Raw genomic sequence first — 25,548 nt, 5'->3', positions numbered from 1 at the left:
GTCCAGGGAAATCTTTCCAGTGGATTTCAAGTTACTTTGGAGCTGACCCGGGGTAACTGATCATGCAATGGTTAGATTACTACTAAGGAAACACTCAGAAACCTCAAAACCCTTAACTTTTCTACAAGAAATACTTTTCAAGTTGCAAATAATGATGTGAGTTAACAAATATTTATTCACAGCAAGCAGTAAAAGAGATTTTGTTAAAGCTCAGACCTAAAGAAGCCAAGCCTCAAAGAGCCCATGTTACAACTTAAAAAGTAAATTTGTTTATTGTAGTAAATTCACTTAAAATCTCAGCAAAGTGCCATGTTTGCTCGCACACCAACCTTACTCTATTAAATGGTTTTGGGCATGAAGTAGATAAGTACAAAAAAAAAAAAAAAGCATGTGTGTTTTAATCTTGTCGGTACTTCACCACAGCAAGTCAAAGTCTCCAAAACTTGATGAGTCCCCAAACTCTGCCAGACCATAAGCAAATAGGTGCCTCAAATGTCAACTGTGCTACCATGAAGAGAGTAGACAAATGAGTTCCCACTTTGGTACTATTTATTTATTCATAAGCTTCGACACCACTTCCGGGGCACTATTTTGAGACTGGTGGCCACAATTCTGAGTTTATGAAAAGCAAAATGCTTGTATATCAAGGAAGTTTGCAGTAACACACTGTTACCCAGCTCCCATGATCCCATCGCCCAGCACCCTTCATTGTTCTGCCCTCAGCAAGAGCTAGCCAAAGCTGAAAACTCTAGCATCAGCCATATCACAAGGTGAAAAATGGTAACTCAGACTACAAGGGGATGTACTGCTTGCTTTTCTAAAAGCTATTGTAAAAGTGCTGGGTCTCTTTCTACAGCCCACAGGTGTAACACTTAAAAACAGTAGAGCTATTCTTTTACACGGCGATACTTGTGCGACAAAGGGTCACAAGATCTGAGACTTTAAGCGTACAGGTAATGCTCAGCATAGCCTGACAGTGGGTCTGATCTATAATTGCAGCTGAAATGGATGTGAGCTCTGTTTCTACCTCCAGATGCCTCTTAAAGTCTAAATGAGAAAGCAGATTCAAATGAGATAATTGCCATCTTCCCAAGAAAGGAAGAGTTGTTTCTCAGCAACTGTTGAACTGGAAGAATGAGAGCAGGAAAGAAAATGGATCTCGGTTTTCAAAAGAAACATACACACTCTGCAAATCACTCACAAGACAGAGGCATAAAATTAACTAATTATGGTTTCACACTATCTGTTAGCAACCAAGCAACATATAAGCTACGCAATAGATCTCCAGATGGGAGATGAAGGAAATATGACCAATATAAAGCTGTTTGCCAGGTATTTGCATTGTGGACCTACTATCTAAATCCTTTAATGTTCACCTTGTCCTATGGATGTATAAGCTAGGAGAAAATATGACAATGCAAATAAAGGATATAAATAATCACTAGTCATAACAATCAAACGGTGGGTAGGTAAGTAAACTATTTCTGGTTCTAGTATCAATAATTACTGCAGAAGGCAGCAGTACACACTAATCTGAATTCTATATTACCATGTGAATTAATAAAACGATGGATCTCAACTAATAACTGACAGAACCAATTCAGGAACTCTGCCTGTTGTATTTCAAAAACCAGACTGCTGGAACTCAGAGTAACAGTTGGGACTTAATTCTTGTAACTAAAGTAATAAAAACTCTACACAGTAGCAGAGACATTTAAAAAAGGAAACTGTCCCCTTGTTTGCAGGCTTGGTACTTTTGCTTGGAGAAACTAGGGAAAGATTAATTATTAGTGATAACCCTTCCCTCAGGATTCAGTACAAATATGGGAGCAATGCAGAAGGAATAACTGAGACTATAACTCTTCCTTGAGGTTTTAGTACAACACTTTAGACAGACAAAAAGAACCATCCTGAATATGATGAACAAAATACCTGTAAAAGTTCCTTTAGCTCTTGTAACAGATCACATAGTTTCATAGTAATGGACATTTAAAATTTGGGACAAATCCTCATTCAATACTTTTCCTCACTTTGATGGAACTGCTCCACTTTTTTCACTACACAGACTTATGGTATCAAGAAATTGTAAAGGAAGCTTTGTATTTTCTAGTTTAGCTTCTAGGCAGAAACTAAACAGAAGCCTGACGTGAAACCATATTAAAGCAGCCATTGATCTATTTCTGGCATATTATATTCCTTCAGATTTTCTCAACTACCATTTAGTCTGGAACTGAAGAAATTGTTCCTCTTAAGTCACTGCATCTGCAGTGCAGGGGAGAATTTCATGCTGAATTCCCGTTACGGTTAATTTACTCCCAGTTGCCTTCTTATTCAACATTTACTTCCAGATGCCTTCTTATTCAACAATATTTTTCCCCTATAGCTTCAGAACACTTTGTTCTATGGCAGTTGCGTGGTCTTTAACACTTATAATTTGCCAAAAACCCCATACAGGGAACTCGCAGACTATGGAAAAACATTCCAAGCTCCTTAGGCAAGTCTTGCAGCTAGTGGGTAACAGTATTTCCTCTTTCTCCAATCTACCCATTCTCCTAAATGTATCAAAGCTGTATTAAGAAATGGGAGTGGTGGGACTCCCATAAGCTCAGAAAAGGCAAATGTAGTATGATCCATTTCAGAAGCAGGAAAACCGTAAAGCCACTCTACAGACCATCGGAGAAGTATCATCCGGAGTACCATGTTCCGTCTTACGCGCCACTGCTCTAGTAAGATCAAATCAGATGGAGACTGCTTCATGAATGGATCGTTAGTGGCTTATTCCTGCATAAAACAGGGGAGTTACACTTTAAAACTTCGCGTCAACCAGAAAGAATTCAACTTGTGAGAAAGATTCCCAGAACAGGTGAGGGAAATCAGCACTGCTGGAATCAGCAGTCGTTTTGAAAACTGAGCTTTCTAGAGGAAAGCGATGCAGTATATTTTAATACAGCTTCACAGCTTTTGGCAGTTACATCTACAGCTGTTTGTACAATATTTTATCAATTATTAACATGGAAAATCCACAATCTTCTTTGAGAGTGATTTCTGGCCTTTATTTCAAATAGCCTGACTGATATCACGGCATTTTGTTGCCTCAGGGCTCATAAAACCTCTCAACTTTTTCATCAACTTCTCACCGACTATAAATCTTTATTTGTTTATACACTATACCGAAGGTATGCTACAAGTTTAAGAATGTTTTAGGGAATATTTAGGGACAGTTTTTATTGATGTGAGTCTGAATTGAGTTTCTTCAACTCCATTGCAGAATTCCCTTTTTACCTCTTGGAGAATGAGATTACATCTTGGGAGTAACGTTTTATTCAATGACAACATCTGCAAAATAAGGCTTTATTTCACATGGGTATTGTAGACATAGATGGTCTGGTTTCTTTTTGTGTCACACTTTAAAATGCAATGGACGAATATTACAAGTGAATGTAGGGAATTGTACCTAGTCAGAACCTCATGTTGGAGCAGCATGGGAACCTTTCAGACAAAAAATGGCTGCAGTATTAACTGGAAACTCCATGGGATCTTAAGACAACATGCATCTCCTTATTTATTTAATAAATCTAATAAAGAAAAAAATTGGAAAAAAATTGCTTTACGATGGTTACAAATGGTTACAATTTCCATACTATTTGGAAAACACTCTGATTTTCACGTCCTTAGCAAAGTTAAGATGAGCATCTTGCCTAGTTGCGTTGTGGTAGCAACGTAAAGGCAGGACCAGGAACAGAAGCCTGTACCTAAATGTTATTATGAAAAAGAATTTTCCTGGTAGCACTGGGCCTGAGGACTATATTATGAAAACAATTAGTTCTGAATTACTTGACTCAATGCCTTTTTTTTTTTAATAAGTTTCTCTTCTAAATATATCAGTTCAAGGTAACGTGCCAATACTGAAAATCACAAAATACTTTTCATACAACTACATAGAAGCCTCAATAACATGGCAAGGAGAAGAGTTTTGTTTTATTTTTCCCCAGTGCATGTGTCACCACTACTTCAAATGCTCACAGCTTTGGACTCTGCATATCAGAAGATGTTTTTATCATTCAGCGATTACCTTATTTTTATTGCATCCTCATTCATATCCGTCTTGTCACTGATTCTTGCTCTTGAAATCATTTCCTTCACACTTTGTGTTTAATCACCCTCACTTTAACACTTCATTGAACTTCATGCAAAGTCAGAAACCTATTACTCTTGAAAAAGAGAGAGAGAGAGAATGGCCATACTAATTTACTGCACCTTTCTCTAAAATATATTTGATCAGATCTTCAACATATTAGAACAGTTGTAGCTTAGCAGAGTAATTCTGATTTATATCACATGAGTAACAGTTCTGTTCTTAGATCACTTCTGTTGTGAATAGATTTTTTACAGAGAAAACGCCTTGGAAAAACTCCTACAAAAGCAGAAAGTAAAATCATAATTCCTCTCTTTTTCTTGTTTTAACCACTTCACTGAATTTGGCAGAGACTCTACCACTTCTGTCTGCATGTGGCAACCATTTTCAGTTCTTACCTTTGAGGTCCTGCGCCAAGTGTTATAGAAAAGCATGATGCAACACTAATATTTTTTAATTCCACACTAGCCACTATTTTATTAACTTGCTAGTACATATAAAGCATCATGGTATTTCTCTCTCAGGAGATATTAGTCTCTTTGGCGAGAGAGGCCTTATGTCCAAGATAATTTTGCAATCAATTCAGTATATTTCTGTGGATGTTGGAAGATTAGGGGAGATGTTGCTGGAGAATCACCGTTCAGCACAGACACACGCACTTCAACATAAATCCATTAAAATTTTGAGAGAGACAAAATAGAAGGGCAAGAAGGATCATATCTTCAGAACTATGCATCTTGGGAATGAGTCCTATGAGTGCAACTCACAGGGGTACAAGATTTTAAAATCCATGCTGTAAATTTTAAAATGGATCTGTAAGATCCTAGGGGCATTTCGCAAGATATTTTGCATGCTTTCTCTGGAAGCAACACATCAGAGAAAATGCCCACCCTGACAGGGTAATGATTTAACCTTCATCTTTAAATATCTGAACGAAATACACAGGCGTTTAATTGGCATAATAGCAAGTTATATGTTTGTTATTGATTAACACACTCACTAAAGGTCAACCAGTATTTTAAGCACTTTTTTGCAAATACAGTGTGTATTCTAATTATCCTGAAGGGCTTCTAATTAATTTGTTAAATGTCAATTAAATGCAAAAACATTTCTTACCAGCCTGGCACTGTATGTTACAAAGTGTACGACTTTATGTTTTATTGTTCATGTAATTTTCAGACAATTACTTGGCAATTAGATTGACCTCTCATCTAAAACTGCAATACACCATGTTCAATCATGGTTCAGCTTAAAACCGATAAACAACAGTCTACCAAACCTGTACTTCACATATGAGACCTCATAGGAGAGAAAGGACATTTTCGTAGTGTGGGATGGTTTTTGGCAGTGGCTTGAACCAAATAATTTAAAGACAATGCTACTTATTCTCACAAGCCATCGGACAGCCCTCTGTTAGCTTGCCACGTAAATCTTGAGTGTTTTTTTTGTGGCAATCTCCTTTGATGCACACTATCACCCCAAAGCTGGGTAAGCTCATTGGCATCAAACAAGCTGAATTGTCAAAGCTGGAATCCTAAATGTCAGCAATAGATTAGCATAAGAAGGGGCTGATGGGTGAAGTTGTCATGGCACGTTCCTATCTTCAGTTTAAGTTTTCTGGGAGTCTTCTACAGACTCTTCTAACTCCTCTTTACACCGATGTGCTTCTAGCTTGTTACTTTTAACGCAGTTTGGAAGGAGCAGTGTACAGTCCCTTCTGCAAGCTCTACACTTACTGGAGAGAAGTAAAAGTTTTTTTTTCCAGGCACAATTACAATAAAAACATCAACCTAGAGAAATCTAGACCACAGCCATTGAAAATTTGGGGCCTGCAAAACACCAGATGCTCTAGACTTCCATTAAGTTCACAGGAGCTAAGGCTCTAGATTTTTATTCACATCCCTGGGATGCTGTTCATCACACTTTTTCAAACACAATGACGGTGATAACAGCTTGCATGGCACAGAAGAAGCTTTTATCATTCACCACAATAAGATTTTTATTTTAAAATGTGAGATGTAGCATGGGTTCAGTGTTCACATTCGGTCTCCCCAACACAAGTCTGGATTTCAGAGGGTAAGTCATCAATATAGCCTGAAAACTCTGTTTTCCTCTAATACATACGAAAATACGCCAATAGAACTGAAAGTAACATTTACCACCTGCATCTGAATGGTCAAGCTGAGCAGCTGAGCAGTATCAGCATTGCTTTCTGCCTCTGCACTGATGTCTACCTTCAAGGTCTTGATGTGACAAACTACAGGTGTTGGTACATCAGTAAAAATCATAGAGTACCAGTTTGGAAGGGACCTCAAGGATCATCTCCTCCAACCTTTCTTGGCAACAGCACAGTCTAGATGAGACGGCCCAGCACCCTGACCAGCCAAATCTTAAAAGCTCCATTGTTGGGGAATCCACCGCTTCCCCGGGGAGATTATTCCAATGGCTTGTTGTTCTCATTATGAAAAATTTTCCACTTGGGTCTGATTGGAATCTCCCCAGGAGTAGCTTGTACCCACTACCCCTTGTCTTTTCCTAAATTTCTAAACCTACTGAGGAACTACTGAGAAAATGATACTCCTTATTGATTAGTTGCTAATTGTCAGGTCCTTGAGACTTGACTGTAAACTTCCTCAGTTAAAGGTCAAGCACAATTTCCTTCCAAATAGCATCAGCAATAAAAACAGTAACAAAATTGGGCTAGTTTGCAGTATATTGTTTCATTATAACTCCCTTGAGATCAGAAATGTCAACGGCAAAAGGGAAGCGTAGGCATGCTAATGAGACTTTTAGCTTTGTTTAGTGTGCCAAGGGGATATTCTCTTATAACATTCTGGTTCTACGTTCAGCTTTTCTCCAAGGGGCTGTGCTCATCAGTGTCTCTTGACAGTTATCAGTCTCACAATTTACACTGGAAACAACTGTCCTTCTGCTCTAAATTGCCACTGAGCTGGGCTTAAATTTTGAAATTCTATTCGTCTTGGGTAAGATGATAAAATTCAGCCTGTCTTATGTGAGGGAGGTGGGCTGCTTTTCAGAAGGACCTTAGGTGCTGTTTTGATTTTTTAAATACTTTTGTTTTAGACGTACCTCAAGACTTCTAAAATCCTCTCTGTGTCATATAATGTTATAAATCATAAAAAAACCCAAAACCAACCCTTAATATTTTTTAAAGTCTTTGAAGATTAGGAAGCCTATAGAAATCCTCAGATCTCCTCATTGACTCCTCTTTCCTTTGACGTAGCAAGATCAAGCTTTTAATTCTTCTCACTTTCAAAATTTCTCCTCATAGATGTATTTCTGCTCCCGTTTCTGTTTGCGCTGCACACACTCCTGCTCTGCCTTATTCCCTCCCCTTAGCCCCAACCCTTTGAATCTCGAGTGCTTTTCAGAGAGGCCCTTAAGTGATGTCTTTTGAGATTGGTCTCAGAGACCAGTTTGGGGCGGTACTTAGCATTTCTTTGCATACCTTCTCTTGAGACTGAACTAGCCAAATATTCTGGACAAGTGGGTCCTCAGAGACTGTTAAAGCAGGCACTGGTCAAGTCGGAGCACTCCTGGGTTAACTGGGGCACAGCTCCAGGTTCAACCTCCAACAGGGTCTGTCATCCTAAACTTACTAAGCTGTTCCCAAACTAACTATTCAGAACTTTGTAAGTCAGGTTTCTATCTGAAAGATACATTTATGTTTTTTGGTAATGCTGAAATGCATTATTTTATTTTCTGAGCAGTACCATGAACTTATGATCTTATATTCTAGATTACAGCTTTTATGGTTATGGACACAAACATCCTTAAATGGAAGAAAGATAATTAGACATACAGCTAGAAAAATAGAAAGTCAAGGCTTTCATGTAATTACTTGACCTAGAGGGCAAAATATGACAACTTTATTCATGATTTCTTTCTCCTCTCTCTTCTGCCTCTCCTTCTCTCACCAAATAAATAGACTGCAATGGGCACTGGCCTTTGTGGACACGTGCTTCTGCTGCCTTCAAGAAGCTGAAGGTCCAGCACATTGAGATCTTCACAGTAAAACATTCAGTTGAACTATACAGTAAATTTGGAGTGGAAGTTAGTGCTACAGTTAGACTCTCAGTTTGGAATAGCTTCTCTCCTCCTCTGTACCCTTAAATAATTCTGCAAAATAAAATGTGCCCTCAAACCCTCAACCTCTCCTCTCATGTCCCTAAATCAAAGCATTGCGCATTTATTCTCATTTCCTCTATAAACCCCCCTAGTTTTCTCATACTGGACAGAATAGTAGATGTGTTCTATTCCTTGGGTAATGACTAAAAGCCTGTTTTCATGGAAATGTACATAGTCGAAAGTCCCCTCCCCCCCGCCTAATCCAGAACAAAACCCCGCAAACTTTTTCATAAACACACAGAAAAGTGATAGCTTAAAAAACATTTTAGGTATTTCCAATAGATGTTGACATGAAATGTGTTTATTTTTTAAACTTAACAGTTTGTGCCACAGACCTGCTTGTCTCGCCACGCTGGCAGTCTGCATCTAATAACCTGATACCAGTTGATTAAGTTAGTGGAAAGAATTGCTATTACATTTTAGCAGGCTGAGTTAAAGCGATGTGCATGTTATTTTCCACACCAGGCTCATATCTGAGTCATCCAAGTGTTGCAGAAAGCTAAATTAACGGTTACTGCAATGGCTGATGGATCTATGTCATGCCTACATGCATGTTCTTCATTCCATCTAAATGTTAATAGCAATTTCTTTTTACTTTTGTATTTCCACTGTGGCAGGCTTCAATCTCAATATTATTTCAGCTAAAATCTATGGCTAGGGGTTTGTTTTTACCAGCAATAAACTATTAACAAAGATTGATGCTTGAAACTGCTCATCTTTTCATAAATGCTTCTCTGGTACGATTGGTTTCTGACCAAAATTAAGACTGAAAGAGTAATCTCCCATTGTTTCAAGCACCGTGTTGGCTAGTCACAGACAATAAAGCCAACTAAGCATCAAAAAGCATGTATTTTCTGCCCTTGCTCTCAGATTCCCAAGATTTCAGCACAGGAACAGAACCGTAATAATTACTGTAATTGCCATTGTATTGCATGTAGCAAACTATGCATTGCATTTCATCAGAACTGAAATGGTAAAACCACATTTGGGAATTGGAGAGCAAGAAAATACATGAAGATAAGGTGAAAAACTCACCTCTGAGCTTGCTCCCAGGGTTTGACAAAAGCTGAAATATGCTTTGTGTCAGCCCCAATGGTTTAACTAGTGGTAAGAACTGGAGTGTGAAAAGCAATGGAAGATACTTCTCTCTCAAAATAATTGACTTATTTTTCTGCCGTTGCTGCTTCCAGGTCCAAAACTTTTCAGAAAGTTCTGTTATTGACTCAGAAAGTGTGCTGGTAAGCACGAGTTACATGGCTTGATTTGCTCATGAGCTGTATTTTTAGGGGTTCTATTATATGTCTGAAAGTATTTCCAGTTTATACTGAGGCTAATTGACCTTGCACTGCAGTTATTGAACACCGTGAATCATGTTTAGTTTGTTTACTTTTAATTATATATATTTTTGTAAATATTTGATGCTGCATACAGAATCAAATATTAGACGTTATGTTCCAAATGCTCTCTTGTTTCTCCTAACCTCTATCCCCATTCTTTTCAAGGAAGAAAATGAAAACAAACTCCAGCCATCTATGTCCTTATGCTATCAGTCAGTGGTGTTACCTTACCTGCCAAAGCTATTCGCTTTGTGTTTATTCGCACTCCAATAACAACAAATAAGCTGTATAGCCAAAGCCTTAGAGACTTCATTCCAGCTGAAACTACACGGACAAAATGGAAAGACATGGTGTTTTTGACACCAGTGGGAATTCAGAGACAGCAAGGTGATCTTACAATCTTGACCAGCATGTTACCCTTCTGCCTGTCACCTTAATCAGGTTGTACCTAGCTGTGCACTGCTGAACCCTTTGGTAGTACTCTCATTCACTAGATCCAAAATTCAGACAAATACTTAATCCTTTGTGAGAGTTTGATCTAGAGGGAAGTCTGAGACATTTCAAATGAAATTATATTTCTGTACTTAAATGCAAGTCCATTCTTACTGTCTGTATGGGACTGGGGGGGCTTTATTTCAAACTCACAGCAGTAAGTGGTAAGAATTTTCATTGGCATTGGTGGGGCTCACAAGGAGCAGATACAAAACGGTGGGAATGCTTCTGTTAAACAGAGTTAGACAACATTTATCTGTTAGAGACAGAGATAAGTACAGAAAAGTAGGGACACTTTACCTGGAGGAGAGTGTATTCTCCAGTGCTAGTTGCTAAAGTATAATCCCTCAGTAATAAAGATTTTACAGCTGCCACATCAAAAACTGTTTTGTGGCGGAAATTTTAATGTTGTATTTCTGAGAAGCCAAATTGGATAACACTCAGAGAACGAAAAGCTTAAACACGCAACTGAAAAGTTTTAAAAATCCCAACCAACCTTCCTCAACAGCGAAGTATTTGCAGTGAAAAAGGGAAATGCACTTTATTGACTCCAACCCTCTGTCCAAAGTCAAGGAGCAGGAAAAAAATATAAACAGAAAACTTTGTGTAAAGTAGCCTGAAACTCTCTGCTTACATTGCAGACTTACCCTCAGGAGGAATTTGATTTCTACAACTAATGCAGGCCTTGTAGAGGAGTTGCTCCTTTTACTACTCGAAGAAAGGCTACAGCCCCCACAGCCTGAGTCTATTCCATCAACAGCCTGCAAACTGTCAAAAAGCAACTTGTTCACACAACGTTATTATTAGCTACCACCTATCAAAACGTCACTGAAGACTCACCTACTCCACAATTTAACTTCATTCTACTTCCCTCATGAAAGTTGTTCATAATAATAAAAAGATAGGACTTGATATCTTCTTAGGACCATCTCAGCATCTACCATAGAGCTGAAACCCTCCTTGTTTACTACAAAGCCATTCAACTACTAGACTATTCTTTTTTTTTTTTTTTTCCTTAAAGCAGGGAGTAGATAAAAAACAAAAGGAAAGCTGATTTGAAGCTGAAATAACAATCAAGAGCCAACAGAACTCACTTTTTCCCCAGCTCTGCTGCTGAAGACCACCTTATAGGATTGAATGAGCAATTTAAGTTTGGTACCTTCATCTGTAAAATGTGTTTCCTATTCAAGAGATGTGATCAGCAGAAACCTCTTGGTACATAGCCCAAAACACAATGCCGTCAAACAACGCCTGTTCCAAACACTGTGCCACAACATCAGGTCAAAACTCTATCCCACACATTGTCTTGCAACACTTCCAGTTAACTCAGGCACTTTGCATCACAGCAGGCCAATTTTCTAGCATCTATTGGCTGTCACCACAATCAAGCAATTTCTCATGAATTTTCAGGCCTCTGAACACGCATTTCTCTCCAACTGTCTGCATATTGCTTTGCCTCTGCACTGTACCTTCTATTTAGACAGCAGTAAGGAAGAGGCGGGGAAGCTGATAGTTAAATTCTTAAAATCGTGTCATTCAAATTCTTGTGCTACACTGTTCTGATGGAATATTTATCAAGCAGATTTAGACTTCTAATTGCCGGAAGTCATCAGGTTTACTGTAATTTAACTTCATTTTTTTGCCATGATTGTTTAATTGGTTACTTTTTTTAATTAAGTATTCCATTACATGCTATTCACAAGTAAATATTTTAAGATTGCTTTAATTTTGAATCTTGCACTTATTGGCCTCTATTAATTAATCTTTTTTTCCTTGATGCACATCTGTTTTAAAGCCCTTAATGAGAAGTACTAAATAACATCATTAATTTTCTCCTTATTCAAATTTATTAGCTTTAGTTATTTTGTAGCAGTCAACTGTACGGCCAGGAAGTGTTGTCTTCAGCACAAACAACGAAGCATATTAGCCTCAAACCTCAGATAATACAGATTGTTTGGAAACTGAGAAACTAAAATTACAAATACAAGCCTTGAATGAAACAAAGAGGATTTTCTGCTTTAAGATGAAAGTTTACTTTTGTGCAGTTTTCTTTTCTCTTAATTTACCTTATTTCGTGGGGCTAAGCCTTTTTGTGATACTTTGTAGAAAAGACTAATTTCAACTTCAGTGTTCACAGACAAACCTAATGTTTAAATTATTGATCTTCCTGAACTGGAACCCTAAGTTCACGATCTCGGGAAAATTCGGTTCCAAACCCAAATCATAGGCCTGTTTGGAATGTAATTTGAAACATTGCGTTACTGTTTCATAATATCGTCTTCTGGAGGGATGCATTCAAAACAAGTAAGTAAATAAAATAGAAGTCAGAACCAAGAACCAAACCAGTACTATGTAAGGAAAAAAATCAGCAAGTTAAAACCCCATCAGCAAAGGCTTATCTCCTTTCTTTGTTTCTCTGCTGCACAATTTATGAGATTTAAACTATCTGCTTAGACAGCTATTCTCAGACATTTCATATGACTTTCTGAATTTCTCAGTCCAACTGCAGATCTATAAGCTACATTTGCCTTGAGTCTAAATGCCTTCCTTGTTGATGACTGCAACCTTGAAACGAAATCAGTAAGATCTCTACCTGAATAAGTGAGAGAACTTCTCTTGTAAATCTTTCAAACAAGCTGATGGTAGTGTACCATTAAATCTTGGTTCACATATACTTCAGTTGGCATGAAATACTTTTTTTTTTTAAAAAAAAGAGGAAAGAATGAACAGGTACTTGTGTAATTCAATGACTGATGAATCTACTGTTGCATGGAAAAAACAATGTCAGTTTAGAAAATAACTGAGTACTTCTGCAGCAACATCTATTTATTCTTTGAATTGTCCTCTTGATTTATATTGTTATTTTCCTCTGGTTCAGTTTTTTTTTGGGGGGGCGGGGTGAAGAAACCTTTTCCTGATCCAAATACATGTTGTGTTCTGTCAGTAAGAGACATCTCAAAATTCAAGCCCACAGACCATGGGCACTCTATGCCATTTTCTCTTATGCAAGCAACGTAAATTATTTAACCCCTAATAACATTAAGATTTTATGATGCTTGTGTAAGATGAAAAAAGTGAAGACTTTTAGATACTAAATGCTTTATTATGATCTGTAATCTTGTAAGGATGACTGATTTATTTAATATGCAAATCTAAAGCGTGTGACAATACAGAGACAACATATTTAGGGCCATATTCTGTCAAGTACTGAGCAGTGGTCTCAGTCTTGAGAAAGCCTTATCTTTAAGCACGCGAGTCGTTGTGCTCATTTTAATGGGACTTTTAACGTGCTTTTAAATGCCTTGACAAATAAGGATCTTTGTTTCCTTCACCTTGGAAAACCAAGCTAAATAGCAGGTTTATTAATACTTAATACCCACCTCCTAGTTACACATCACAACGACAAGTGTGGATTGCAGCAAATCTATTAAGAAAAAACCCTAAATCTCCAAGCTTCAGTCAGAAGATAAAGAGCAGGGTTGCAAGGTGTGATATTCGCTATCAAATGGCTTCCCTCATGAGGCAGTAACTACCCTCTCCATCCATTACCAATCATGACTCAAAAGGTTGAGGTGACCAGTCACAAGGTGCCATTAACTTGGCAAGGAAGGTGAAGTGCTTCAGTTAGCACATGTCTCAGCCAAACAGCAAGGAAGGTTTTCTGGGAGAGTAAACAGTGTAGTACACATCGGGCTTTAAAGGATACTAAACTTCAGGAAGGAAAAAAATTCACATATCACGCTGAGATGTCATTCAGAAAACAGTTTAAACTTGTAACTCAAAACACTGTTAGGTTAAAAGAGGGGAGTTTTTACCCAATTCTGAGAATATCTGAGATTTTAAAAAGACAGAAAGAATTTACTTTTTGCAATTTCTCAAAACTTTGTACGGCTATGATGTCTGTAAGCCACTAGAACAGTCAGTTAAAGTATCCTGCTTTGACAGTATTGAAGTATCTCAGCTCTAGGTTTTATCTTTCTTCTGTTGTGGAATGTTACAAGCTTCTTACCAAACACACAGTACCTGGCTAAAAATTCACAAAAATTATTGAGTTTCATAGTTTGTGAACTCAGTTAAATGACACTTTGTCTTACATTTCTGTGTAATGTCTGAAAGAAGATTTTACTACAACTCACCTTCCATTACACACTTTTGGAGAACGTGCATCACCCAGCACTCATCACATAGCCCCTGCTGCACAGTTGTAAGAAGCCAACAAAGTGGGGTTATGGCCTTAACTGGATCTTAATACAAACATACTTACGATTGTAAGTCACACACACTTGATTTGCTTAACAGAGTGAAACCAGTTGAAATTTCCAAGTCTAGATCAGACAGGTTCCATCAATTGGGGCTTTCCCAAGAAATTACAGGATATGAGCACAAGATCTGCTTTTTGAGACCATTGGAAATTTTCTTTCGGGTCGGTGTCCTAGTGAACCAAACTAAATTACTAAAACCATGACCATCAAGACAAAAATGATACCACTGTTTTAACAATCACCACTGGGATATAAAAGTAACTCTCCTGAAGAAGGGAACACAGCGAAAAACAGAACCTGGGAACGATGCCACAGTAACTGCTGCAGTTCCAACAGAGGATACAGTAAGACTCAAAATGAATGCTGCATGTAGAAGGTAGCGTTCAAACCGCTAACTTTCTGGGTAGTGATAACTTTTCCAGTACTGCCATGCCTTTCACCATCTGTGACAGAAGCTATTACTAAAGTAAGATATTTTTGGAACATCAGCTTTAAAGATGGTAACATTCCTGTCTCAGGGAGATGAAACGGATCTTACAAAAAGCATCAGCACAAACATTACATGACTTGTTATAAGAGATTAGGTTAACTCGGTATGGATAGATTTTATTTTAACAGTCTAAAATTACAAAGGAGAACCTCTGCTTTTTAAGTTACTTTGTATTCAAATTTAAAGTATTTATATTTTCACAGACACCTTTTTTTCTGTTTTGAAGGGAAGAAAACTAATTCGTCTTTCAAATAATTATAGACTTATTCGAAGAGTCACAGCACCACCCTTCAGAACAAGACAAGCTAATAGAAAGAGATCTAGGGCAGCTAGAATTACAAACTGATCTCACTTCTCAAGAGGATTCAGATCCATTTCTCTACTTCAGGATCCTACCTACAGCTTTGCAGCCTGAGAGTCCTGAATGGAATTCCACATTTGCAAAATTATTTTAATGCCACTAAAATCAATTGAGTCTTATGTTTTAGAATAGATGGGATGTTAATACTTTAGAATCAGAAAGTTCACCAAGATCACAAAAGTATGGAGTAGGCACTATGTCAAGAACATTCAGCCATACTGAACATAGCCAAAAAAAAAGAATAAAAATCAATAATCAGATCCAGATGGGAAATTAGCTCTGCAGGATTTATGTCTAAAGTTTCCCATGAGTTTCACCGGAAACAGAGGATTAATATCCTTACATGGATGCCAATAAGCTTCGTACCAATAAGGGATCTTGACAGGTAAGCTTTGAAAACACCTGTGGACACATTTGTTTGCCATATTAATTATGAACTGTATAGAGATAAAATACAAAGGAAAGTGCCAGCCCAACAACAGATGAAGACCCTGACTTGCATTTCCAGAGCTACTTCTAAATAATAGCTTATAACACCACACACATGCACCCCCCCAGGTATTTTTGGCGATTCAAAGTGCAGAAGCAAAAGTCCATAAGGTGTGTTAGAGATTAATTCACCTTAGAAGTGAATTTTCAGCTCCAACATAACTGCAGAAATTGTCATGCATATCAATGAAAAAAGTGTCACAATTTCCTTTTATTATGCTGGTTTTATAACTGTCATTTAACAGTCTTTACAAGGATTCCAAGAAAACCTGTAGTCCTTCGTTTTTTAAAATTCATATATAATTCCCCAGTTATTCCTTGAATTTTAGCTGCAAATTAAATTCTCATTTCAAGTAGGCAGTACAGTATGATGAGACTGGACATAGTCTATTTAAAATGAAGGACAACTGCGGCTTTACCAGAAAAAGAAAAAATAAAAATTAAAGCATACATTGTGCAAATTTTAACTGTGAATCTATATTTTTATTTATTTATTTATTTATTGAATATGTATCTCTACTGGTTTTATTATGGTAACATTCCAAAATTTGATAATTAGCAGACTTTTTCCCCTTTCCATCACCTCTGCAAAGTAGACTCTCCTTCCTCCTGTTTTAGGGTAACAATGAGAAACCAGGAATGTCTTTCCTCCTTATTTTACTGATAAAGACATAAAGACCTGAAAAAATAAACAACTTCTCCAAGTTAGTCTGCAGCTCAGCTAGAAACGAATGCCAGATTGCCATACACCTTTACACTGCTCTAATTAAGTTAGCCTTTTTATCTGTGTTACAGGGTATGCTATTATTTTTTAATCAGTTCTTCACGACACTGGAACCCCTTCCTTTGAGGCTTGGAACTACATAATAGGACAAGCTCAGCCATCAGAAAGCCTGATTCTCTGTGCTTGTAATACTGTAATATTAATTTTTCCAGTTGCAACCTTATTTCATTAACTCACAATTTTATGCAAACTCTCAAATGGTAGAAGAAGTATTAGAAGACACAGTTTTTCAGGCTCACATACATTCTTGAAACTTCTGGTTTGCGATGTACTTCGCCAGCTACAATATAACCTAATTTATTACAGAGATTATAGCAAGTAATTTGAAAATAAAGAAGTTCTGAACCAAAGCTTGCATTTTTGTGACAGTTCAAAGGGCAAAAAGAAGTGAAAGTAAAAGGAGGAGGACCCTTCTAAAACTTCTGAAACCACAGACAGAACATGAGCCAGCAATGTGCCCTTGTGGCGAAGATGACCAACATCATCCTCACTGCATTAGGAATAGCATTGCCCGCAGGCCGGGGGAGACAATTATTCCCTCTATTCAGCACTAGGGAGAGGATACCTGGGGCGCTACATCCAGAGCTGGACTCCCCAGGACAAGACAGACACGAACAGACTACAGTGAGTCCAGCAAAAAGCCATGAAGACTGTTGAGGGCACAGAGTATCTGACGTGTGAGGATAGGCTGAGAGATGTTTAACCTGGAGAACAGAAGGCTCAGTAGGATCTTATGAACGTGTACAAACACCTGATGGGAGACAGTAAAGAAGGTGGAGCCAGACTCTTCTGTGTGATACCCCACCGATGAATGGGAGACAAAGGGCACAAACCATTATACAGGAAATTCTGTTTAAACATAACAAATCACTTTTTTTACAATCAGAGTGGTCAAGAGCTGCGACAGGATGCCAAGGGAGGGTGCAATGTCTCCATTCTTGGAAATAACGCGAAACCCAACTGGACCTGGTCCTGAGCAACCTACTGTAGCTGATCCTGCTCCAAGCAAGGGGCTGGACTATTGGATGTTCAGTGCTCCCTTCCAACCCTGCCAGTTCTATGAAGAGATATATAGTAAAATTCTAAGACCTATGAGGTTATAAAGGATGTCAGGAAAGAAATAATATATTCTTCAATTCAGGTGGGAACCTTAAGCTAAATTAGTCCCAAGGTGCTTTATAAACAACACAAACTATGAAACACTTCACGAGCTATTGAAACACAGCCAATTCTGGGGTGAAACAGTTTAATAGTTCCTAGCAAACAAAAAAAACCCAACAGGAGCCAAAGAATGCCATATGCAACTGAAACTACAGGGGGAATTAGGTAGGAAGAATGTAATTATCCATGCTGGATTCTAGCCAGAGCTAAAAGTAATCAGAAAGTCAGAGAAAGACCAGAACAAACTGATATCATTACTCAAATCTACTTCTAAATGGAAAACTCTTTTCTGAATCTACTGGACTAACACTTGCATGCACACATAGCTGTGTTCAAAAAGAACATTTCAACGTGAGTTAAAAACACAGGAAGCTGATGGCATCCCTGTGCAACGTGCCAGCCTGGATCTTACCTCTCATTCAAGACTCATCAAGATGCACTAGAATTTAATTCTCTCTCTCCCGAGGTCAGCAGGATTTTGGCTTCGATGGAGCTAGGTCTTCTGAGATTTGGTAGTGAAACAAGATGCAAAACAATCTTGCATCAGGTAAGCCAATTAATAAATATTATTCACAACTTTCTACCTAACAGCAGAATTTTGCATGCAACAAACACATATGAATGAGAACAAAACCTGATCCTAAGAAGAAAAAATCAAATTATCTTAATAGGTGTGAAATACAAACATGTTGGGCAAAGTGTCGTGAGGGAGAAAGTGACCAAACTTAAGTGTGATTATATTTATTCTCCAAAAGTAAGGAAGAGTTATGGAAGCCAGTTCCAAAATCGAAAAGAGAAGAATCACAAGTAGGTCACTGAAAACTTAAGAGCAAAACGGACGTGTGAAACATCAGCAGAGATCAGAAGTCTAAACAAAGAGTTTCAATGTGAATTACAAGAAAGGGCGGTGGGGAGGAAGAGAACGGCAGCTGCACACAACGTTTGGAAAGTCCACTTTTGATTGTTCCAGAGCTTCATGTCCTCAAGAAAACACACATGCAGTATCCAAGGAGTATTTTTCTTCAAATTAATATTTTTTTCCTTTTCTCAAGTATGACAAGTCACATTATGTAACATAAAAAGCATTCGTTACAGAAGATCACAACTCTTCAAGGCTAAAAGCACTTTCAGATAGGGCTGATCTTTTACCCATTATCAGGCTTCTAGTAATGAATAGCATATTATTTCAGCAGTGAAGCCTTGTATCTGACATACAACTAGAATTGTGCTACAAGGAGAAATAATAAATGGAAAATAGAAAGATTTGGGTAAGAAAAGGTGAGAAACAATATAAACAGTGATTTGTTTCTTAAGTAAATACATTAATGTATTAGTTCTAAAGTAGCATTAGGAAGGCAGAAAACTTTTGAGACTAGATTTTTTTTTTTATACAACTTCTTTCACTTCCTATTGCTGAAGAGTTTTTTCAATAAACACAAACATAAATCTCTTACGGCAAAAGCCAGGAGGAGCACACACCTTGTCTCCCACAATGAAAGCTTTAACAAATAGCAGTGCTTTAGGGATTCTGCACAAAAGTCTTGAGAGTGGGGTTTTGAAAATTAAACTGCATTGCTTGCTAGGACCTGCAAAGAACTTACTACTTGTTTGTAAAAGACCAAAAAAGACAAAGAGCAGAATCTGGTCTATCTTCTGGCCTAACACAAGCCACTTGCAACTGTGTGTGCACAAAGCCCTAAAGCTGACTGCCGAAGTGGAATATGGGCTGACACTAAACCATGACACTTAGGTAATTGTAATAGCTCCTTTACTAGAGGAGTTTTACCAGTCAGACATTCCTATATTTTAAGTAAGAATGACATGCCCTTCTTAAATAGCTACATGAAAAAAGAAATTGCTCTTTGGATGAACTACGCCAATGATTAATTACCCTCACTGTTAAAAAGCTGGCCTTTTATTTCCAACTTGAATGCTTTTAACTCTCCTTTTCAGACACTGATCATGCTAAGCCATTGCTGGCTAAATTAAAGAGTCTTTGAGTGGAATAAACATCATTAACCAGCTCTTCCTAGGAGCCTAGGGGTATGTGTACAGTCTTCAGTGCAGTATGTGTAGGCACAGATGCACAGACTTCAAATGAACCAGCTCAGGAAATAATAGCGATTGTGACAAGGAGCTGGGCAGGAGCTAAACGTGCTGCCTAGGAATTCTGGATGCAAGCAGGAGTCAGCCACCACCCTGAGTCTGTGCTGGTACACTTTCGCTCTTACTCCCAGCCAGATTAAAGCGTATCTGGGCACTGTTCCTGATGATACCATCACATCTTAAAATTTCAGCATAGTCTTATCCCACAAGGTCTATCCGCCCACATTTCACCAACTTTCAGATCATTTGAGAACCAAAGAAACACACAAACCAACAGTAGCCACATTTGTGCCACAACACAACCCACACCCATTCGGTAACGTGAGATTTCAGTGACGTAGAGATGTGCTGCCTGGGAGCCATGGAAGAAAAACGCCCTGGACAGTGTCTTCAGAGAGGGAATAGTTTCTTTTTTTACAATACTGCCGCATAGAGAGCAACTCCTGATTCTGTGTAGAAAGTCTCCGTCAGCAAGGGTTGCTTCCCTACTCAACCCCAAACCGACATGAACGTCTGAAAGATTTTGGTTAGCTGGTCCACGTTGTGACATACCAAGAGTCAGACTGCTTCCCTACACCACCCTGTGTGGTGGGGAGGAGACACAACTTCCCTATACACCCACCGTTTCGGTTTCCCACCATGACTGCTATGGAAAGTTGGGGTCCTTGTATTCCCAGGGGCTCATCCACCAGCACAGGAGACAGCTGGATCCTTTGCAAAAACAGGAGCATCCTGTCTTTTCCCTCTTTATTGGACTATGTTCCTTTACTCCACTGAGAACATTAATTCGCCTGTGCGTGCACGCGTGTGTATTCATGCACGCGTGCTCTGCATGCCACACATGCTGCCCCAGACAAATCTGCATTCTCTGATCATCCCCAAAAGCATGTTCCTCAATATTATTAGAGCCATAACTCCTAAATGGGTGTTGCAATCTCACTACAGTTACCCACAAAGCACAGACAAATCAGGTCTCTGCTACATGTGGGCAATTGTCTTGTTAAGTACAAGCATTTAGCAACTCCAGATCTACGTAGAAGAAAAAAAATCAACAAGCTCTCTCTAGAGTGCTAAGAAGAAAGAAAATTAAAAGACAAAGAATAAAAAGAAAAGAGTATGAAATTTAAAATAGATAATAATAAAAGAAAATCAATCTTTCTTCCTTTTTGCCATTTCATTTATTGATTCTCCTTCTCCACTAAAATAACACAGCAACAGGATGCTAGAAAAGAACAGGTGGATTAAATATAATTAGATTTTAAAAGATTCAGGTGATAAAACTGATTAGATAAACTAGACAGATAAATCAATAGATAGATGACTAAGATACCAAATTTACTTTCTAGGGATCCACTAAGCTCCTTCTATTAGACTTTGGATTTAGCTTGGATATTTCTCCAAAGCTGCCATATCTTGACAAAATTACTCTGTACTTGCTAGTATTGTTGGACCCCCAATCCAGAGGCACCTACTTTAGTGTCTACCCTTTGAAAGAATATACTCCAATACAAAAATGGTGCTGACAAGCCACACCTCACCTTCATAACAATAGGTCAGAGAAGGTTCTGTAAGGAAATAATTTTTTTTATGTTTGATTAGAAAAGTACAAGATTTCTTGCTCCTACTACATGTCATTAAATTGGCTTTATTATCCCTTTCTATCAAACTTCCTGACTTGCTTATCACGATGAGCATATTCCGCGATGAAGCACCGCTAGTTGAGTCATGCAATCCTCCTCCCAGTCACCAGCATCTGGCTCCTGAAAGTTGCTGTTTGACCAGAGTGTGGTAGGATTCCTTATCTTCTAGAGTACCCCCTGAGGCTACAAGCTGCAACTCAGGGTGCTTTGAACCCACCCTAATTTACGCTATGGGTAGAACTGGTGACTTTTCCACACTGAGAGAATATAAAGCCATTTAAATTCTCCTTTTCTGGGTCACATAAAAAATGCGTTTTGCCCAGCTGCAAGGATTGGATTCAGGCCAATGTGCGTACTGTGTGGGCTGCGTTAAGATTTATGATGTCCCTTAACTAATAATTTTCTAGCTGTTAAGTTCTTGAGATTTGTAAATAATGTGGCAGATAAGTACACTGCAATCACTTGGCAACCGAACTGATTTTCAAAACAGTTATCTGTGTTTGGAAAAGAGGATGATGTCTGCACACACCTTCATTGCAGAAAGAAGCACATATTTTGTGTCAGCAATGAAAAGAAACATCTTTCAATAAAAGATTGTTCTGGTGGATCGATTCATTTTCCAAACACGCTGTATGAACCACTAGTTAGACAATCCTGTCAACAGGAGGACACCTGCAGCTCAAAAGGGTTCTCTTTTGTTATCCAGCTGAAGAACGTTAGCTGGAATGCCCACACTCTTGGAAAAGGTTTTCAAAGGTTATACAAAATGACTGGTGTTTGCTTTCCTAAAAAAGCTATTTGCAATCACCATGAAGAAACATGGTCAGGTCATGTTCTGTACATCATTTCCAAGGGATAGCTTAATTTCCATACTTTGGGCTTGATTCACGGTCATTCAGGAGAACCTGCCCTGCTTAATCCTGGGACGTGTCGTCAAATCTTATGTTGTTTCCACTTATGACTTTCTGATCTTTACAAATCTATAATGAACAGCACCATTAGTTTTCAGTTTCTGCTGCATCCAAATAAAAACACCACTCTAAAACACATTATCACTAATGCAGTGTATTACCCACCTTGTGTCCCAAGTCTATTTTTAAAAATGATTTATGAACAAAAATTGACACACATAATTAACTTAATTTGAGTATTCCATGGTAAATGTTATTATAGAACTCTGCTCTAAATTAAACAAAATTAAATCCTGATAAAAATTTACTATCTTGCAGTCCTCAAACGAGCCTATGGTTTAACAGCAGATATCACGTAAAAACCATTAGTTTAAAACTGAATTAATCTCACTCTTGCACTATTAATTTTAGTCCTTCAGTTTTATACTTCAGGTTTTTGCAGATTATGCTTAATTAACTTTTTATAATGGTATTTGAATTAGCTGTTCTATATGTGATAAGAATACCTTGACAGATATGTTTCTAATTTGACCTGCAGGATTTAATTTCAGAAAGTTATACTTAGTCTGATGTCTGTTTGCAGCCTTTCTTCTCTGTCTGGGCCTCCTCTGAGCCAAACCTTTTCCCCTCATGCCTTTGGTATTCTAGGAAGGCAGATAGTGACAAATCTTTGGCTACAAATCTTCAGCTCCAATCATACCAATGCATATTTATTTTGATTTTAAGTGGCATCAGAAGAAATTTATTCTAAAGAAGTTTAGACAAAAACATACTTTAAAAAACTTGTTATGTTAAATGTGTATCTAGCTTTACCACAAAATCGCCCTGTTTTGAACAGAGAACACTCTTCAGTACGCCCTCTTCACCTGCACAGCAGTACAGCTTAGGCGCACCCAGAGCACAACTTTGCTCACGGAGCACACGGAGAGGAACACCCTTGAAAGCCCATGAAAGTAATGATGGAGCTTCTATACACACATCAGGTTTGTTCAGCTCGCACAAGAGCAAGATTTTCCGGGAGAGCTCATTGACCTTTTAAACTAGAAGAATATTTTCAGCATCAAAAATTAAAAGTAGATCCAAATCTGGGTGAGCAAATCCTTAACGTCAAATGACACTGCTACCCGAGTAAATAAAGAGTCTGAAATTGTTTAGATAAAAGCTCTGCAAAAGCTGACGGGCATGTAGGCAATGTCATTTCTGTGCAGTGAATCACGGAGGTGGACACGGTATCCTTTCATCAGCTGGACCAACAGAATGGGTAATCTCTTTCTTAACTGACGTCCCATGGAAAGGATGGAAGGAAAGCCTTTTTGTCTGAGTTTGGACACAATCTCAGGTCCGCAAGGGGGTCAGGCCCTTCCCATTTACTGCAGGAAGTTTTGCCAGTTAAAAATGTCAGGATAACAATTTGAACAGATGCTTGTTCCCCACAACCATCCTCCCTCTTCTAGACCCACAGTTGTCTTAATTAACTTTTAGAATTCCATAGTAATACTGTTGAATAGTCTAAAATCTTAAGAATATTATAAAATACTGTTACAATGGCTTGTCAAAATAATTGGAGTAGCAGGACTTAAAATAAGAACATCTATTAGTGAATTATAATACAAATCATCAGAAATGCCAACTCATCTTTTCCTGGTTTGAAGCATTATATGATCCTTAACACACTTGATTTGATTGCTGAGTAGTTCTTTTACTTTTCACCTTATTATTTACGTAATCCCTAACAGACACGTTTTCCAGCCTACTACAGCTACCTGTTTTCACCCGTTTCTGCTGCTGAGAAAGCAAGGTGTTTCAGGTTTGAAAACATCTTTGGTGGGAGGTATGTTCCTCAACATCTGCTAAAACCTAACTACAAAATTATTTCCCTAAAATGGTTGCAAAATAGTTTGGGCAGGTTAGTCAGCAGTGTTATTGATACTGCATCAATCACAACATCCCCGTGCATTACAGCAGCTACTGAAAAGAACAGTCCGAGGTCACACAGGTCTGTTGGTATTTCCATTAACGTAATGCATTATGTGCAGACATCACATGAGGCGTTAAGTTCACCTAGAAACTAATGGTCCATTTGTATCTTGCTATCCAAACACAGCAAAATAATTCGGGGAATATTTAGTATATCGGACTTTCCTGACCTCGCTTAAAAGACATTATGAAGTACACTGCAGGTTACTCTGATCAGAAACATTGCTATCATATCATCAAATAAACATATGACACACTTTTACTAAGCATATTCTTTTAATAATTTGATACAATTCTAAAAAGACCAGGAGACTTGTAGGAAATGCTAAGGGGAAATCGTTGTTACTGTCTTTAAGAAATATTCTGTCAGGCTCTGTTCTCGATTGCACTGATGTAAATTTATCATAGGTCCGTTCACTTGAGCCGTCTCATGATTCTGTCAGCTCAAAGTCTAGAGCCTAGCAGAGTCACTGCAAAGCCAAAGGGATCTGCAGTTTCAGATTTATAGTGATGAAAGATAGTTGTGCTCAGTCTATCAATCATCATTCTTTTGAGATGCAGCAGGTAAACTGAATTGTGGCCTCTGTCCTAAACATCACCATGTTTTTTGGTGATCTATGCCATCTTGTCCCTCCTCCAAGAACTTTAAAAGCAGATACAAAGAAGGAAAAAAAATGCAAAAGTGGTTTTATTTTTTATTCCCCTCTCAAGAATACTAAAAATTTCTAAATGGTTCAATTTATCTAATTTGTAAAATGAATCATCGCATGCATAACATGCCTGTTATGAAATTTCTGGCTGAGAATGAAATCCTGGAGACCTTCCCCAGAGTCAATATTTTGGATTAAACACCTGCAGCAGTCTGTGCTTATCTCAAGTTTTAAACTTCTTGAAGTTTACTTCGCATAATAATCAGAGGTGAATTAAGGTTATCACAATTTAAAAAGACCTCTAGTGCTAAGGCTTGTTGATACACCAGAGGAAGGGGAAAGAAAGTATCTACCTATAGTGTTCAAATGAAACAGAATAAACAGCTTACAGGGTGATTTATTTTTTCTGTTTCCAGATTACAGATGGCAAGAGAAAATGACATCAATTTATGGACATTCTCAGGATATTTCAACCAGATGAACAGCATTTAAAATATGTGTATGAAATATTAGACGAATGAAGCCTTGAATCTGAGAAGTCATTAAATCCTTATTTGGCTTAACTTACAGAGACTGTTCAATAATTAGTAGAGTTTTTTATATT

The sequence above is a fragment of the Leptosomus discolor genome, chromosome 15 (genome assembly GCF_034619465.1).
Source record: "Leptosomus discolor isolate bLepDis1 chromosome 15, bLepDis1.hap2, whole genome shotgun sequence".
In the NCBI taxonomy this organism is placed as follows: Eukaryota; Metazoa; Chordata; class Aves; order Leptosomiformes; family Leptosomidae; genus Leptosomus; species Leptosomus discolor.
This window is presented reverse-complemented; position numbering follows the sequence as displayed.